This window comes from Fundulus heteroclitus, unplaced genomic scaffold (genome assembly GCF_011125445.2).
Source record: "Fundulus heteroclitus isolate FHET01 unplaced genomic scaffold, MU-UCD_Fhet_4.1 scaffold_668, whole genome shotgun sequence".
NCBI lineage: Eukaryota > Metazoa > Chordata > Actinopteri > Cyprinodontiformes > Fundulidae > Fundulus > Fundulus heteroclitus.
Window position 1 is genome coordinate 27,248 of NW_023397108.1, and position 11,673 is coordinate 38,920.

Consider the following 11,673-nt stretch of genomic DNA (forward strand, 5'->3'; position numbering starts at 1 on the left):
GTCAGTTTCCAAACATCGCCTAGCATGGAGCAGCTGCGCTTAGCGGGAGGCACAGGCTGGTTAGCTGGACTGTGCAGCCTGAGCACAGCAGCTGAGCTAAACGCTTGCGACAAGCCTGAAGGAGCCCACAACTACACAGTATTTGTCTCTGAACAAGCATGGAGGAGATGCACCGCTCCTGGAGGTACTGCAATACCAGGCCGATGTATGGAGCAAGCCCCTATTTCATCTCCCAGTTCCAAAAATCAATTTAATATATGGTCCCCAGGTAGGGAACATATCAGATATTAAACTGATAAGAACAGATACTACACTTGATCTTAGCCAAAAGACCGAGGAGCGATACCAGAAACACGCTGGAGGAGACAACCTGATTCTCACATACTACGGTTTCACTCCTGGTTTGGAAATCTTTGACATTTACAAACCCATAAAACAAATTGTGGAAACATAAAATGGCGATTAACTGCTACTATTGTTGTTCTGTCGTGTTAAATAACGATAAACGATCCAAATTAAACTACAAACGTCAATGAAAAAACAAGCCGAGCTGTTTATTTCTGGTCACGCTCTCCTCCAATAGGACGCCTAAAGGCTAAAACAATGTTTAAAAATGTACTATCCATACATAAACGTTTAAATGTGAACGTAGCTATTATATATGCATGTAAAATTAAATATTTTTGCGTTTGATCGGTTTGAATAAATCTGTACGGCTGAAATTCAGGAAACCTTTGACGGTATTGATTCTGCACAGAAAGTCTGCAGCGGTCTCTAGTGGCGACTCGGTGTTACTGCACTTACTGCATGTTCTACACCAGCGATAAAACAGAACGGCGCTGTTCTGCACAAACTAAACGTTTAAAAATGTACTTTCCATACATAAACGTTTAAATGTGAACTTAACTATTATATATGTGTGTAAAATTAAATATGTTTGCGTTTGATCGGTTTGAATTAAGCTGTACGGCTGAAATTGATGAAACCTTTGACAGTATTGATTCTGCACAGAAAGTCTGCAGCGGTCTCTAGTGGCAACTCGGTGTTACTGCAGTTACCGCATGTTCACACACTGATAAAACAGAACGGCGCTGTTCTGCACAAACTAACGTTAAATTTGGGGAGTCAATTTTCGAGACACAATTCCTAACTTTTAAATTTTGTTTTAACAGTTTACAAAATAAAGACTTTAGAGTAAATATTAAAAAATGCTTTATAAGTTGTCGTTATTAATGTAACCGAGGCCTGCACAGCACACCGCGACCACCACCCCGACCTTGCGACATCATGAGTCAGAAAAGTTTACATTTGCATTCTGCTCACATTTCAAGTAAACTAGTTAAAAACAGTTAAAATACAGAAAATGCGAGAGAAGAACTTGAAACCGTCAAAAATACAAACTGTCAAACTAAGAAACGTCTGTAAATGGCGTTTGTTAAAAATGTTAACCAGTCATGCGTTAGCGGTAAAATAAAATTACTTTTTAACTATTTATTCCAGCAACTTATTCTATTCTATTCCAAATACTTATAAGGTGAGCCTGAAATAATATAACAGACAATTGTATGATAAAGAAAAAAAACTCACAAATTTGTGGCGTTGTCCCGTATTGTTCGTGAGCTACCAAGTTCGTCTGCCAGTGCCTTCGTCTTGCGCATGCTCTGATGACGTCATATTTTAAGTGTCGGCTGTTTGGTAAATATATTTCGACAAATCAATATTAAACAATAACGTATTTGAATAGCACATTTTTTTTTACTCATTACAGGAAAACAAAATCACCAAACATTAAGTTTTGGCTTTAATGCAAAAAAAAGTTACAACTGCTCATCATACCAAAATCAGTCAACATCAGTATTACCATCCACATCAAGAAGAGCACACAGGGAGAGGATATCACAGCCATTTAACAAACACATGTTGAGTTCAGGCAGAGGGAGTAAAAACAGACTCAAGATTTAAAAAACTGAAGTAAAGTCATCTGAAGCATCAGATGCTGCTGCTCATGAGAATCATCAACAACGTATTAAACCATTAAAGTTCAAAGTACAAAACTCAACAACTAAATGCTACCAAACAAAAAAAATCAAGAAAATCCAAAGAGCCAATCACACATTCAGTTCATATATTCAAATATAAACAATATTTTTCTCCTGTGAGGTTTTCCCATCTTCAGAAGAATCTGTCACAGGCTTTAGAGATGCAGCTGAAGCACTTTAGGTCAGAAATGAGAAATTAAATCTGCAGCACAGATTTAAACAATCAGCTAAAGTCCGAATAACGGTCGTATTCAAGCCCAGCAGCTGAGCTCACTAAAAGAATCTGTAAACCGTCAGAGATCAACATGTAAACTCAGAGAGGATCTGATTTCAAGCCATATTCTTCAGCTCTTCTGTCAGTGCAGAACTGACAGAAGGTGGCGCAGTGGGTAGCGCAACCCATGTATGTAGGCCTTAGTCCTCGACGTGGCTGACCCGGGTTCGACTCCCAAAGAAATTCAGTAAAACGCTGGTTTTGGTCTTTTGGCATCAGTTTCAGGTTATTTCTCCCAAAAAGAAAAATCAGCTCCATGTTGAGCAGAAAGGTATAGGGCAGCGGTTCACAAACTTTTTTAGCTGCGCACCCCCTTCTGTGTCCTAACCAGGTTCCGAGTTTAACTCCCACAGACTGCCACTCTGGGTCCCTGAGCAAGACTTTTATCCCCAGACTGCTCCCGGGTGCCGTACAGTGGCAGCCCACTGCTCCCCAAGGGGATGGGTTAAATGCAGAAGTGAATTTCTCCATTGTGAGATCAATAAAGTTCAATTATTATTATTTTTATTATTATTATTATTATTATTATTATTATTATTATTATTATTATTATTATTATTATTATTATTATTATTATTATCTTTAAAAAGAAAAAATGCAGTTGCAGTTGCAACACAACCATCATAACAAAGGTTATGGAAATAAAATTAGAACATAATTAATTAAACTGCAATAAAATTACACACAACATTCACAACAAAATCCATCAGTGGCTCAGAGAAAGAAAGAGACGCTCAGATCAGTCAAACCTCCACAGACAACGTGAAACGTCTCTGTAGTGCCATTAAAGCTCACCCATCCATTTTCTGACCTGCTTAATCCCTCATGGGGTCACAGGGGTTGCTGGTTCCTATCTCCAGCATTCACTGGGCGAGAGGCGGGGTTCACCTGGACAGGTCACCAGTCTGTCGCAGGGCAACACAGAGACAAACAGGACAAACAACCTTTCACACATACACTCACACCTAAGGACAATTTAGAGAAGCCAATTAACCTAACAGTCATGTTTTTGGACTGTGGGAGGAAGCCAGAGTACCCAGAGAGAACCCACACATGCACAGGGAGAACATGCAAACTCCATGCAGAAAGACCCAGGGTTGGAACCCAGAACCTTCTTGCTGCAAGGCAACAGTGCTACACACTGCACCACTGTGCAGCTGCCATTCGGTGAGAAATGGCAACATGTCCCATGGGTCAGGAACCAAGGCGAATTTCACCCATCAAAGCAGAGACAGTCTCACAGTAGGGGTGCCCCTGCTGTTGAGCCAGACCTCTCCCCACAGACGATCCCTTCAGACTAAACCAGTTTCTATCTTCATCTGGGGATCTGAAGGAGAGGTTGGCTGGTGCCAGCCACCCATACTGGCCAGCCATGCATGGGGGCACATGGGCATCGAAAGACCAACAAGCCAGCACAGGGGGGAAATCTCTCCTCGTCTGGAGGTCTGCTGACTAGAATCAGAGCTAAGTTTGCAGTCTAACTTCTGCGCAACCAGCTACTGAAGTAAAGAATGCCAAAACCAGCCTTGTTTATTCTTCTCAGCTGTTGCAGGAAGCTGATTCCAGAAAACATGGAGCGACCGAAAGGTCGGCACAGGACCCACTTTCCCAAACTGAGAGCAAAAAGGAGCTGAAATCGCGACTACAACCAGGTCAGAGACTGCGTGCAGGACCTCGGAGCTGCCCGCTACAACCACGTTTCGGCTAGCTCATGGCCGCATGTCTGCTGCTGAAATGACCAACGTTTTCCTCTTTCCACTGCTCTCCCTTGGATGGCCAAAGTGAACCGAAGTCACACGAGGCATGTAACCAAAGGGAAAGTTACATGGTTGTTTGGAAGATTTGTGTAATGCGCTTACATGGTGTGTTTTTAAACACATGCCGCTACCGAGTAGCTTCCCGCTAGCATTGTGATACCACGTCATTACCGATGTGATTTGAGTGTGTTTTTATGGTTATAACAATCGTTTTCTCCACAAGGGTTACATACATTTATGGGATATTAATGTTTATGTTATCCGGGCCACTCATTATGACTAGAAATAAAGTCGAAGCCCTTAAAGTTTGTTAAAGTTAGCAAAATGCTATTAAGCTCCCGGTGACTTCCTGTTTCCGGATATTCAGTTATGGTTGTTTCAAGCATAAGGTTTGATGTTTCACTCCTCCATCGTTCAATAGTGCTATGAGTGTTATTACAGCATTAATATGGAATATTAATACCAATTTAAAGGTGTTTTTTTAATAACTTTAGGATTAGCAGATTTTAGCAGCTGATCAATACAGCTGCTAAAATATTTTCAAATTGAATTACATACTTTTACTACGATACATTTTCAATGTTTGGTTTAGTTACTCGTTACAAAGAAAGCGAGAGAGAGAGACAGAGAGAGAGAGAGAGAGAGAGAGAGAGACACGCATGCAATTTGTATAGCACTGACCTTACTTGAAGAAGAAAGACTAAAAGCTTACAAAAAGGTTGTATTTTCTGTCTAAACTTGGTCTATATTTCTCCTGCACTTGGTTGTATATATTATTTTAAGTGAATTTGACCTTCAAAGGTGACCAAAATCTAAAAAATGACATTCAAACTACATTTGCTTTGTTTTACTTTTTACTTATACTTTTCATTACATTAATTGAGTACATCGATTTTTACAGTAATTTTCATACTTAAGTACAAGACATTTCAGATACTTTAAGACTTTAACTCAAGTAACATTTCAGTCAGTGACTTAGGATTTTATCAAAGTCATTTTGGAGAGGTACCTAAACTTTTACTTGACTCTGAGATTTCAGTACTTTATACAACACTGGGTAAACCAGCTGCAACTGCGCCAAGCTTACTGGAATAATAAGCCACAGGTTGCAATTCGTCACCATGAGATTGCAACAAAACAGATGACATGAAACCAGATTTTTCATCCACCATTTGAATAAATGGTTTGTCAGTTTGGCAAAGCCAGCACCGGTGCAGAGGACAAGGCTGCTTTCAGAGCAGAGAAAGCCAGTTCTGCCTCTGACGGGTTTTCTTTAGCAGCTGCTAAGGCAAGGCAGGGCAAATTTATTTGTATTGCACATTTCAGTACAAAGAAAATGCAAAGTGCTTTACATGATTAAAATATAGGAAAATAAAAATAAAAACAGAATAACAGCACAGAGATTATTTCTTCCCGGAATCAAACTTCACTTTGACTGGAGCAATGCAGTCAATGATATCTGAGACTTTAGACTGAAACTTATCTACTAGTTCATATACTGAGTTGCAGCACAAGGTTGAAGTAGCTGAGTAAGCTTGGATAAAAGTTTCTGTGGAATTGTCCTTAAAGGTGTGTTTTCTTACGATGTCCCTTTGGCTAAATGAGTCACTGGTAATTATGCTTTCAAAGGTAATAGAAAAGTGATCAGATATGGCAACATCAGTTACATTTACCTTGGAAATGATTAGACCCTTAGTGATGATTAAGTCTAAAATATGTCCCTGTTTGTGTGTTGGCTGTTTAACATGTTGAGTTAAACCAAAGTTCTAAACGTATCACACAGTTCTTTCCACCTCTGCCTTCAGGGTTGTCAACGTAAAAGTTGAAGTCTCCCACAATAATGAAACAGTCATAATTAACACATATCACAAATAAGAGGTCACTAAGATCCTTTAAAAAGTTCTGATCTGTAAACATTTAAGAACATAGTTCGTACCGGGCTCTTTACCTGGAGAGCCAGGTATTCAAGAGTCAAAATTTCCCAAAAACACCTTTTTACACTTTAGTGAATCATTAAACAAAGTTGCTACTCCTCCACCTTTGCTTTGCTGTCTGCTCTCACAAAGAAAATTATAGTTTGGAGGAGTCGACTCTATCAGAGTAGCTGCTTCATTAAATTCATGTATGTGTGTGTGTGTATCACAGAGAAGTTATCTGAAAGTCCTGAGCACAGGCATGTTCCTTGATACGTAGAGGAGGAGGATCTGGAGCTCTGCTGCTTTTGGAAGACATTGGTTTTGTCACAGAAATAGGCTCATCAGAATAGCTATGTGGAGAGGATGTCAACAGTAGGACACATCTTGAAAACCTTTTTCATGTTGTGTGTGTGAATTCCAAAAAGGGTCATCTGGGCTTAGCGGTGTAAAAGGGGAGGCGGGTGCAGCCTGGACCGGTGTTCATGGGGATGGAGGTTTTGGGTTCTCTGTGGGAGTTAAAGGGGAGTACTCATTTTGTCCTTTTGAGATCTGGGGTGAATCCTCTTGTAATGTCTCTCTCTGTGTCATCTTTCTGGTATCTTTTTCTTGACTTGTTCGGGCTGTACTGGGCTTATCATTTGTTTTTGTACTTGCTGTATTTTGTCTTGGAACAACACTGATGGGGCATGGTTCACAGAATAGAAAATGTTTGAAATCAGGCATTTTGCACCTGACCCATTTAGAACAACACAATATCTGTTGAACAGATGTCTCCTCTCCCAAAAGATTTTAAAGTTGTCTATAAAGGTTACAGCTGTATGCACGCCCGCCGACAGGGGGGGACAAACAGGTCAGTTGTCCCGGGCCCACGATAGAGGGGGGGCCCAAAACGGACCCTCTGATCATTAAAATGGTCAGTGTCAGTCAGCGCGCGCGCTGCAGCAGCAGTCTGTGTGTCACGGCTCTCTGCTGCTCCCCCTCAGTGGCGCCAGCCAATCAGCACGCAGGCTCACTCTGGCCCGCCCACTCAGCTTCTCTTCACTCAACACACAAACAACCGCGCGGCCAGTGTTGCCAACTCAGCGACTTTGTCGCTATATTTAGCGACTTTTCAGACCCCTCCAGCGACTCTTTTTCACAAAAGCGACTAGCGACAAATCTAGCGACTTCTGGAGACTCTGACGTGAAAGCACGTATCGTTCATACTCTTGTCCTCCAGCGGCAGGTACTGCCGTGGGGCGCCTCCCCCGTTCTCCCCCTCCCGCATGAGTCCCTCTCAGCGCTGCAGTCAGAGCCACAGCATGTTTACCCTCAGCGTCCAGACTGCAAATAAAGCTAACATGCGCCGGGATTGACGGCGCATGTTGATCATAAATAACTGAATTTGAAATATTTTATCTTAAATAAAAAACGGCATTTGATTCACACAGCCACATGTTCATGTTTTACCGTGATTTGTAGGCTCCTTAGTGGACCACAAGAGAAAAAAGAAAATGTTGAAAGGAAAAAATTTGTAACTCCGCCATAGTTTCTCTTTATGGTTCATTTTGCCGGTCTCAAACCCGGGTAAAGGAGGAGGGTTAGTATTGTAATAAAATAAACATTAATAAAAAATAAATAAAAAAATAAAATAATAATAATAATAATAATAATAATAATAATAATAATAATAATAATAATAATAATAATAATAAATAAACATTAATGGACAGAAAAAAGTAGCTCTATATATATTCTGAGTGTTTTTTCTCACTTTTTGTCTCTCTCTAACGACGTTATTTCTCACACAGCGTCAATAATATGCACATCACATCGTGTGGCAGATTATGCAAATTAGGCGATGACGTCATTCAGCGACTTCTAGTGACTTTTAGACCAGCCAATAGCTACTTTCCTTACTGAGGAGTTGGCAGTCCTATTCAGACTGGGAGAGAGACCGCACAGAGGAAAAGCAAGAAGAGGGGAATAAGCGGCGTTTGGCTTTATTTTAATACCGTACATGAAATCAAGCAGCCGGTTAAATGCAGTGGAAACACAACAAATTTATCTAAGCACGTGAAAAACTATGAGCAAGAAAACATCGAGAAACAGAAAAGGAGACGAAACTTCTCTCACTGCCTCGACAGACCCACAGACTGACGTCACTGACTGAGGCGTTTCAGTCCTCCAGAATACATCCAGGTAGATAAGAGTGGTCATCTTCAGCAGCACTTCATGTTAACTTTCAAAGTAGATATTATCTATCATATGCTACTGGAGCCCACAGAGAAAATATAATTAAGACCTTTTAAGAACCTTTTAAAAAGTGTTATTTAGCTAATCCTTTATTTATCTCACTACGGGGAAATTTATAGGATTAAAGCAACAGGCAGGTGGATATGGAGGACCAAGTCTTCCATAATTAAAAATAAATACAGAAATAAATAAATGCTCAATAAATAAATATGCATACAATTATGTGCAACCAAAAATATAATAAACAAATAAATGTAGGTAGAAAATAAATTATACAGTGAGACAAAATGTATATATCTCCTTTAATTAGCCACTTTATTTATTAATTACTTATTTTTTTTAAGTATTTATTTATGTGCATGTTATAATATTTTTGTCTGTTTTATTCTTTCTTTGTATTTTTTCGCCCTATTTATTTCTCCGATGCTATTTATTTCTGCCTGTCCTTTTTACATTTCTGTTTGTCTTTTTTACATTTCTGTCTGTCCTTTTTACATTTCTGTTTGTTGTTTTTACGGAGATATATACATTTTGTCTCACTGTATAATTTATTTTCTACCTACATTTATTTGTTTATTATATTTTTGGTGGCACATAATTGTATGCATATTTATTTATTGAGCATTTATTTATTTCTGTATTTATTTTTAATTATGGAAGACTTGGTTCTCCATAGGTGGACACAACACAGACAAAATTACATAAGGATTGAAAGGTATATGAGGTGGATTAGGAAGACAAAAAACAAACATAAAATTATTATTATTATTATATAATTGTAATATTAGAATAAAAATCACAAAACCCGAAAGGTCAACAGTTTCATGATACTTCAAGCTAAAATGTCAAAAGTATCTGTGAATGTTGTGCGTTTAATGTCAAAAAGAAAGCCTTTCTCAGAGATTCAGCGGGCAGAGAATTCACAAAGTATCTAACATATTCTACTTCCTGCAATGGAAGGGAAAAATTTGTTAGGGACTGGCTAATATACAGCAGATCAAAAAAGGCCATATTTTGGTTGCAGTGCTTGTTGTTCTCTTATGAAGAAAAGATCAACTAGTGCACTAAATTCAATAGATGGGTTGAGAATATCCAGTATAAAATACAGAGATTTCCAGGGCATGAAGTATGCAGTTAAGTAGACTTTGTGTGTGTGTGTGTGTGGTGGCGGCAGGTGTAGGGGGGGCAAAAAGACTGTGTTGTCCCGTGCCCTAGCAAAGCTGTCAGCTGGCCTGGCTGTATGTGTGCTCTTATTAGGTGAGCAGAATACAATTAGTTGATCTCATCGCAGACACTTTGTGTCCGTCAGTAATTATTAAGAGTTCCCTTTCACCCCTCCATCATCTGGTATTCTTTTCGCGTTCCAGTCCCTGACAAGGCCAGAACACATTGACCTAGCCGCAAAATCACATTCAGATGTTTACGTCATGGTTAGATTTGTTTTATCATATATTTTTTGTCTCTTTTCACGTTAAACTGTCCCTCTGAGGTTCGCCTCAGCTTAGCGTAACCAGATGGCATCAAATGATTGTGCAATAGATGACGTGTTTAATTTAGCCTTTTGATATCTTGAAGCTCCTCAAAATTCCTCTTTTAGCTGCATTAACATTCTAGTCAAAAATCTCCTTTAGAACAGCCATCATATCCAATTCAATTTCATATAGTTTTGATGAGAGCCAAAGCAAATATACCACCTGTTTTTTTATACATCTAATAAAATCAAAGACCTTGGGCCTTGCACTTAATTTCTCATATTCTCCTCATATATTTTCTCATATATTGCTTCTCAAAGTATATTAAAAGCCTTCTTTCAAATGGACTGGTTTGTGATGAATCATTATTGTATTTCATAATCACAGTTTTATATTACCTAGGCTAAAACAAGTGATTTGTTGCTGTTTGCCCTTCTATTAATATTCTATAATCATATTAAAAGAGCCTCTAATATGGTATTTCTACAGCTGTCATGAATGCATTGTCATACATAAGCTCAGTGCAATTTTATAGTGAAATACCCTGAACACAGCCCCAACGCCTCAGGAGCTTAATTTTGTTGTACAATAAACCAAACAAGTCCTTGTGTACAGCTTATCCTCAGTTCCAATTATTTCTAACAAACCTGAATTATATCTTGTTGATGGTGAAGATTCTCAGTCATCCAGGTCATGGTCATTCCAAAAAAAGGTAAAAAACAAAGCAACTGGACTTGTTTTCCGTAGTTGAAGACGTTTCGCTTCCTCTCCAGGAAGCTTTCTCAATTCAAAAAGTCTGGAGTAACATTACTCCACATACTGACATCAAAGCATGGGTCATTAATCCTGTGATTTGACAGACGGGCCCCAACCATTCTTTAGGGATGTCATGGCATCTTTAACAGCTAAGTAGAAAATCCAATCAGTTTCAGTTTCCTGAAGATCAGTGTGGTTGAATGTGCAATTACATTACATTCACAACAATGTTAGACAAGTCCAATAAAATTGAAGAATATTTGAGCCACCTTGCTGCTGATAAATGAGAAGCCTTGTGTTCCAGGAGGATGATTGAAACAGATTGTGGAATAAAAACTGTCCGAGTTGTAACACTGGTTTCTCAGCTGCAGCCATGGTGGACAAACAACAAGGTAAACCAGCTGCAGCTGCGTCAAGCTTACTGGAATAATAAGCCACAGGTTGCAATTTGTCACCATGAGATTGCAACAAAACAGATGAGATGAAACCAGATTTTTCATCCACCATTTGAATAAATGGTTTGTCAGTTTGGCAAAGCCAGCACCGGTGTAGAGGACAAGGCTGCTTTCAGAGCAGAGAAAGCCAGTTCTGCCTCAGACGGGTTTTCTTTAGCAGCTGCTAAGGCAAGGCAGGGCAAATTTATTTGTATTGCACATTTCAGTACAAAGAAAATGCAAAGTGCTTTACATGATTAAAATATAGGAACATAAAAATAAAAACAGAATAACAGCACAGAGATTATTTCTTCCCGGAATCAAACTTCACTTTGACTGGAGCAATGCAGTCAATGATATCTGAGACTTTAGACTGAAACTTATCTACTAGTTCATATACTGAGTTGCAGCACAAGGTTGAAGTAGCAGAGTAAGCTTGGATAAAAGTTTCTGTGGAATTGTCCTTAAAGGTGTGTTTTCTTATGATGTCCCTTTGGCTAAATGAGTCACAAGAAATTATGCTTTTAAAGATAACATAAGTGATCAGATATGGCAACATCAGTTACATTTACCTTGGAAATGATTAGACCCTTAGTGATGATTAAGTCTAAAATATGTCCCTGTTTGTGCCTTGGCTGTTTAACATGTTGAGTTAAACCAAAGTTCTAAATGTATCACACAGTTCTTTCCACCTCTGCCTTCAGGGTTGTCAACGTAAAAGTTGAAGTCTCCCACAATAATGAAACAGTCATAATTAACACATTTCACAAATAAGAGGTCACTAAGATCA

At 39.0% G+C, this 11,673-nt stretch overlaps 1 non-coding gene across 1 annotated transcript; it reads right to left on the reverse strand.

Moving 5' to 3' along the window:
- Positions 1-162: 162 nt before the first annotated feature.
- On the reverse strand, positions 163-344 carry LOC118561563. Its single transcript, XR_004930133.1, has one exon. It is a non-coding gene; the product is annotated as a U2 spliceosomal RNA (small nuclear RNA).
- Between the last annotated feature and the right edge of the window lie 11,329 nt (positions 345-11,673).